This window comes from Ailuropoda melanoleuca, chromosome 16 (assembly GCF_002007445.2).
Source record: "Ailuropoda melanoleuca isolate Jingjing chromosome 16, ASM200744v2, whole genome shotgun sequence".
NCBI classification, from domain to species: Eukaryota; Metazoa; Chordata; class Mammalia; order Carnivora; family Ursidae; genus Ailuropoda; species Ailuropoda melanoleuca.
Genome location: NC_048233.1, coordinates 46,700,035 through 46,708,024, shown reverse-complemented (window position 1 = coordinate 46,708,024; position 7,990 = coordinate 46,700,035).

Genomic DNA, 7,990 nt, shown 5'->3' with positions numbered 1-7,990 from the left:
ACTGTGCATTGGAGGGTCCCAAGCCTCCGGTCCCTCCCGCCCAAAATAACCTCCCACTCCCCACCTTCTCTCCCTCCCACACCACTTGAAATATGCCCTTCCATGCTCATTCTCTCCAAGGCAGTGCCAACTCTAAGAAACTCCAAAAACATTTTTTTAAAGATGACATAAATAATACATCTTAATTAGAAAATAGGCTTAGGGGGAAAAAAATTATCCTCACTCCCACTTTCCTAAAGAAAACATTTTGGTGTCTATGGTTCCAGGGTCTTTTTGGGGTTGTTGATAATATACATGATATCATATATACACACAGAAATGTACCTATGCATATACTTATTTACACACATGTACACATGTGTGCTGAAATGTATGTATGTGTTTACTTCCTTTCCCAAATTATGATTACATTCGATGTTGTGTAATTGCTCCCCCCCCCCGTGTAATATCACCATTTCAAATCAATAGTGCATGCGTACATCATCATTTTTAGAAGCTCTATGGTATTCTCTGGTAAGGCTTATCATAATTCATTTAACAGTCCAGTGTTGTTGGGTGTTTAGGTTGCCCAACCAGCTGCTGTTGACGACAACACCTCTAGGAACATCCTCAAACAGCCCATCCCAAGCACCCGCCCTGTTATTCCTTAAAACAAATTCCCTAGGCACTATATCTTAAAAACGAATTACTCATTACCACTGGGTGTTGTAATTGCTCCTTAATTGCTTGGTGTAAATTCATCCAAGGGCTCCTTTCTTTATAACAGTTATGAGCCCTGACAAAAAAGGAGGTTTGTGGGAAGTGAGGGTGGGTGGGTGTTAGGCAGAAGAGGGGGACAGGAGAAAGAATGGCTTGGGTATCTAAGACATTACCTGAGAAAGTAGAAGTTGGTGCTATGGGACCAATAGAGAATTGTAAGGTCAGGCTGAGGATGTTGGATTAAAAACAAAACAAAACACAACAAACTAGAAGCCAGAGAGCAGAGATGGAAAGTTTCCAATGTTTGCCTCCCTGCTTTGCAATTTCACCCATACTGGATCCTTGGCATAAAATCGTAGAATGGCCATCTTTCTTGGCCTTTTGGAAAATATTTCAGTAATCAAGACCCACAAAAATGTTCATACTATTTGATCCAATAATCATACTTCTGGAAATACTTCCTATGAAACAAGCACCAAAGAAAGTGAAAGCCATGTGTAAAAGATGAAGAAATATCTTTATGTACAGAGTTACTTAAAGTAACAGAAACTTTTATTCAATTGTCAACGGTTAACTAAATTATGGTTCAGCTACCCGATAGAGTAGCATATAGCCATCTGGTACTAGCTGTGTGATCTCAGGCAAGTTATTTAACCCCTCTTATCTATTAAATGGGGGTACTAATTTTTATTATTGTAGGTTTGTTGCCAAGATGAACAGAGATAAATTTCAAAAGCCCCGATAATGGTACTTGACACAAGATAGGTGTTGCATACACAGCAACTAAATATACAAAAAATATGTTGCACTTTAAAAAAAGAATGTGATATAAACAAAAAGGTGCCCAGGAAAGATGCACATACCGGTTTGTCATGGGGAACCCCTGGATCTGCAACTGTATATCTTTGTCTCAGTGTGGGCTTGGGGCTCTTCAGTTTCAAGTCCTGGAGACTCAGTCTTGTCAATGCTCGGGATGTCAGATCCTAAGGATCTGTCCTTACTCCAATTAACAGAAGCCTGCAGTGGGCAGTACAGTGCCGATGTACTAAGATTTTTGAGAACAGAGATATCTGTCCCAGCATGTGATGCTTTCTCTTCATAGAGGCAAAGAGCAGAGGGAGCCACAGCAAAACACAGAAATGATGTAGGAGTAAATCAAAGGGAACGTTAAACCCTAATGAGACTCCCCTGTTCTGTAGGGATCCTGCTTCTCCCTCTCCCTCCGCTGCTCCTCCTGCTTCTGCTCTCTCTCTATCTCTCTATCAAATAAATAAATAAAATATGTTAAAAAATATTTTTAAAAAACCCTAATGAGAGAAACAACCCAAACGTCCACTGATGGAGGAATGAACAAGCAAAATGTGGTCTATACACGGGGTGGAATACTGTTTAGCCTTAAAAAGGAGTGGGATTCTGATTCATGCTACAGCATGGATGAACTTGAAAACATGCTAAGTGAAATAAAGCAGACACAAAATGATAAACATTATAGTATTCCACTTAAACGAGGTACTCAGAATAGGCAAATTCATAAAAATACCAAGTAGAATAGAGGATAGCAGGGGCTGGGGGGAGAGGGAATGGGGAGTTATTGTGGAACGGGTCCGGAGTGTCGGTTCAGGAGGACAGGAAAGTTCTGGAGCTGGATGGTGGGGATGGCTGCACAACAATGTGAATGTGCTTAATGCCACTGAGCTGGACACTGAAATGGGTTAAGATGGTAAATTTTGTATATATTAATCACTAAAAACAAATGAATAAAACCCCCAAATCCAACGAGAGAGGAAATACAGCATGGGGGTTAAGAGCATGGGCCCTGATGCTCGGCTGTCTGGGCTCACGTTCTGCCTCTGCCTCTTTGCTAGCCATGCGTCATCGGGCACATTAATGATCCTCTGTCTTACGCATCTGCAAAATGGGTAGTACCTACCTCCTACAGGTGTCATGAAGATTAAAATGAGTAGACCTAGGTAAATCTCCTAGTCTTGGAACAACGCTGGGCACATAGTGAGTCCTATGTAATTGCTAGCATTAAAAAAAAGTGACTTTCTTGGTTCCTTCTCAGAGATTGTTACTGTGCAGATCAGAAATAGTCAGTGGCCTTGGGGCATTGTCTTTATGTGATGGACCTGCAGGAAGTCATCAGTCATAAAGTTGTTTTGTAAACAGGGAACCAGAAGAAAAGAGTCAGAGAAATTATGTATCTATTAGTACCCAGCTAAAATATCCTGATTTCATCACAGACATCGTTTTGCCGGTGAACTGGAAACACTCAGAATCCATTGACTAAAGCTCTGTGTCCCCTGAAAGGGGCTGGTCAGAGTGGCTGGGGCTCGCTTGTGCCACTGTCCTTTGTCTGCCCTTCCCAGGCTGACCAGTTCCTCCCCAAAGCAAGTGGACACCCTGTGTCCTTTGGGTGACCTGCCTCTCTCTAGCCTTCATGTAACATGTACTGTCTGTCCTTCTGCATTAGTTCCCTGAGAGACTTCTATCGCTCTGGAAGGACACGTGGAAGAATGATAGCAGCCTGGTTGCAGAGCCGTGGGTGAAATATTTGAGTTCCGTAACTGCAGCTATCATGGCTGTTAAAATCTTAAAAACAGATTTTAAATAAGTCCTTGTTGCCCAGTATTTTCCCATTTGTAAGTGTTTTTCAGCTGGATGTGTCTGCTTGCTCAGAGCACTGCCTGCAGCGTGGATAATGAATGTGAAATGGATGCTGGTTCATGCCACTGGGTCCCATATTCATTCCAGCCCGTTACCCATCTCTGGGTTGTCCTCAAACACTAAGCGAGCATAATGAGGGGCTTGATGTGGTGTCTGAATGTATGATGAGCCCCATTCATTTCCTTTTACACTCCAGTAAACAGCTGCTGAACTTCTCCCTCTGAGTGGTTTATTCTTAGTCTTCCAGAGCTTGAAGTAACTTACAAGCCAGCAGTGCCGCGTACACGTCATGTGTCTGCAAGTCCACGCCCCCTGGGCCAGGACCTGCTGCCTTGCTCTTCGGGTGTGATTCCCAAATGTGGCTCCATCTCAATGAATGGTGCTGTTAAATCTTACCTCACCCTAAACGGGCTGGGAAGGACTGTGTTGGAGTCTAAGATGATCTCCAGGTCTTGCGCTTGGCAGGTACAGAGAGGAAGGCATCAGCCGAGGCTAGGCTCCCTTAAAGCATGGAGCAGCAGACAGTGTCCAACTGTGATTTACATCTGTCCAATCTGTCGGAGGCAGGGGGCATGGGCCAACCACTCTGTGTCTGTGTGTCTGAGGGCCTCCCCCGCCCTGCCCCGCCCCCAGAATTGCAGCAGGCTGGAAGTGCTGGGGAACGAACACTCCTGGGAGCAGCTATCAAGCAAGGGTTCTTGGTAACTGGGGCATAAATATCCCAGCTCCCTCCCTCCTTTGTGGGATACTTATGAGGCATGTGTTTTCTATTGTTTCCTGGATTTTTTTTCCTGTGTTGGTCACTGGCTCAATATGCACTCTCTATGGGCTGTCCTTGTCCTTGCTGTGTCCCTTCCCCACTCCCCCACTGCTGGCCCCAGAACCTCTCAAATACACCCACTGTACTCGCATCCCTGTCTCAAGGCCCATTTCGGGAGAGCCTGTGGTAAGATTCACAATGTCGAGAAAAGAGCACAAGATTTAAAAGTAGGAGTCCTGGGCTTTGTCCTGGCTCTGTCACATGTCACATGACTTTGGGTAACTGACGTCAATTCCCTGAGTTATAGGTTTCTTAACTATAAAAATTGGAGCCTAATGATACCTACTCCATTCACTGGGCCATTTGTAAATCCTACGTGAGAACATCTAAGAGGAGAAGCTGAACAGGACAAAGTTCTTTAAAGATGTCCATCATATTGTGTTATGTGGCTCTTCTACTCCCCCATCACCTGCAAAGTGTCCCCCAAAATACTCCTTTATGCTTTTCTTACCTGTATTCATGCTAATAACCCATGCACAGGTCAAGATGATGAGAAACTCCAGCTTTTCAGTATTTTTGCAGCTAATCCTTATGATTCTTTCCCCTCTTTCTCATTATGAAAATTTTCAAACGTAAAGAAAAGCTGAAAGAATAGACCAATAAACCTGGACTTGGAGTCAATAATTATAAACATTGTGCCATATTTGCATTATCTGTTGGTTTACCTATCTGTCATCTATCTATCTATCATCTATCTATCTATCTATCTATCTATCTATCTATAATCTGTCTATCATATACCTATTTTCTATACTTTTTGAAGTTAATTTATAGACTTCATGACACTTTATCTCTAAGTACTCAGTCTACACTTCCCAATGAGGCCAACCTCCCACAATACCCTTTGTGCACGTAAGCAGGTTAACCTTAAATGTTTAATATCTAACATCTTACCTATATTTAAATGTTCCAATGGTCAATTGCATCAGGAATGCTTTTTATAGCATCTTTTTTTAAAAAGACTTCTTATTTTATTTATTTGACAGAGAGAAAGAGAGAGAGAGAGTACCTAAGCAGGACAGGCAGAGGGAGAGGGAGGAACAGGCTCCCCGCTGAGCAGAGAGCCTGACCCCCCCGGGGGGGGGTCTTCATCTATCCCAGGACTCCAGAATCATGACCTCCCCAGGCATCCCTAGCATGATTTTTTTTAAAAAGCCAGGGTCCACTCTAGGTTCATTGCAGAGTGTCTGTGCTTAGAAAAAACCATGTTGGCTCTGATTGTGTGTGTGAGAAAGTATGTGTGTGTGTGTGTGTGTGTGTACCAAGTGTGCATACAGTTGTCCCTGAGCATCCTTTTTCAATGAAGCCAGATCAGTGTTGTGGCTCTTCAGGCCTTGGATGACAATGGGACAAACCTGAGTCTTGTCTGGACGTTTGATCTTGCCCGGCCTGGTGGCCTCTGCCAAGCAGCAGAGGGTTCCAAGCAGGTGACGCCTGCCAAGCCTGCCTGGCCACCACGTCAGCCTGCGCTAACCACTGCTCGGCCGCCCTCGGTGGTCACCTGGCAGCCGCTCACACGGAACCACTGCCAGCGACATCAGCTGTGGGTTGAGGAAGAAGGCATCCTGCCCAATGATTTAGTGAAAGATAGATTTTCTCCTTTTGGGGGAAAAAACTCAAACTATTTGGCAGGTAGAATGCCTGCTGAGACGAGTCAGTATATGCTGTTACTCCAAATTGCCAATGTGTCCCTGTCCTTTCCTGTCTTCAAGGAGATGTTGAGATAATGGAGACAAATGATGATGGAATTTTGAGAACAAGCAAGAGTACGGACCAGAGTAACAGTAAAGGGTTATAAAATCCTTGATAAATATTTATTAAATGAAAAAGGAATGAATAATAGAAGCAAGCATTTGTGGAAAGCCTCCCATGTGCTGTCCCCTTGTTTATGCTTCACAGAAACATGCTGAAATAAGTATTACCATTTCCATTTCACAATTTAGGAACCTGGGATTGCCAATTGGCTCGGGACCACATAGACACAAAGTAGCGGAGCCAGGATTTGAACTGTATCTCTCAGATTGCAACCTCTGTGCTCTTTAAGCAGAGCCCCCAGCAGTAAGTCCCGTGCTCAGCCTGTACTGAAAGCATCTCCAGCCACAGATGCCACTGCCGCCTCTGGTCAGCACCCGGCACGGTCCACAGCACCATGTAGGCGGTCAGGTAATGTTTGTTGAATGAATTTCTAACCCAAGATATGCATACAAAACGCGAAGATCAGCCAGAATCCTAGGGCCCCTATTAATTTCAGTGACTCATAAGTCTCCACCCAGTTCCTTTTTCTTTGCTCTCTGTGTCATTGTCTCTGTGTACCCTCCTACTTCCCCCAATTCTTCCCCAAATATCCTCCCCAGCCCAAAACAGCATCTTCTTTGCTGCTATTTTCTGCTAAAATGTAACAAGTGCCCAAATGCACTAGGTACTCATATCCCTATATCCCCCATACCTTTTTTTCCCCAACAAGCCCTTCATAGTGAAATGCCTCCCTGCAAAAATTAGGGAGAGATGTTCTCTGCAGGGTCCAGAAACTATGTTATTGGTTATCTATTTGCCCAGTAGGACCCCTTAGAGACTTATCTGGGAAGAATAAAAGGGAAGATGATGTTGTCTCAGATCTGGAAAAGCCACCGTCAGAAACAAATCTCTCCCAAGGAATGATTCAGAACCCAAACTCTGCTTCACACTTTAGATCCTATGGATTCTGCTTTGCCAGTGAGTGAAAGATTAACCCAATTCATGGAAATAAAATCGGAAAGACCTAACAGCTGTCAACCCACTCTCATTCCCCTTGGGAGGTGGAGCGGGAGCTCTGAGTGTCAGTCCTCCTAAGTTTGGTGACTCAGAGGCTGTTTGGGAGCCTCTCCCACTCCCCATCCTCATCTTCTTCCACCTTAACTCTGAGACATGAGGGACAAAAGGTGCCTGGAGGGGAGGCAGGCAGATGGGGACATGCCTACAACTGCATGTGGGAGGTGACACTAGGCTTCAAGGTTGGGCTTAGCACTTGTGTGGGAACATGAGGAGGAAACCACAGGTATGGAGAGAGGACTACTGTGTAACCAGAAGCATGAGATGTGTGGCCCCTGCCTTTGTGGGCTTACAGGCTATTGGAGGCTTTTGGAGGAGACAGAGATCACCAGGCAAGTGCAACACCATGGGCTGGAGCGATGCTAAGATGTGGAAGTCAAGAGGGCCCTAGGAGAGCATCAGAGAAGGCTTCCCAGAGGAAGCAGCATCTAATCTGGCAGTTGAAAGATGAATAAACATTAGCTGGACCAGGCTAGAGGAGTGGAGTAAAGTGGAAGAATGTTCCAGAATGTGCCAGGGGGAAAGAATAACATAATAGAGAGGGACTAGAGCTTAAACCATGAGGTGGTAAGGAACACATGATGAAGCTAGAGAGGAGAGAAGGAGCCCGAGCAGTAGCCTGTGGGCTGGAGGCTGGAGGCTTGGAGGCTGGAGGCTTGGAGGACTGTTGGAGTCTGACAAGTGTGTGATTTCAGTCCTCAGACTGGAGGACGACAAAGATAAGGAAGGATATGCAGGGCAGTGGAGTTCCGCCTGTGTGGGGGAGCTGTTTAGGTCTCCCCTGCACTGCCATCCACCAGGCTGATGGTCTCCATCTAGAGCCCCACCCCCACTAGAGCCACCTGGTGAAATCAGATTTAGTGGATTCTTCTTCCATGTGTTTCTGTAGCGTTCTGTAGATAAAGCCATTCTGACCTACTTCACTGTCTCTGCACTTATGCATAATTCATTCATTTATTCATTCAGCAAATGTTTATTGAGCGGCTTCTATACACC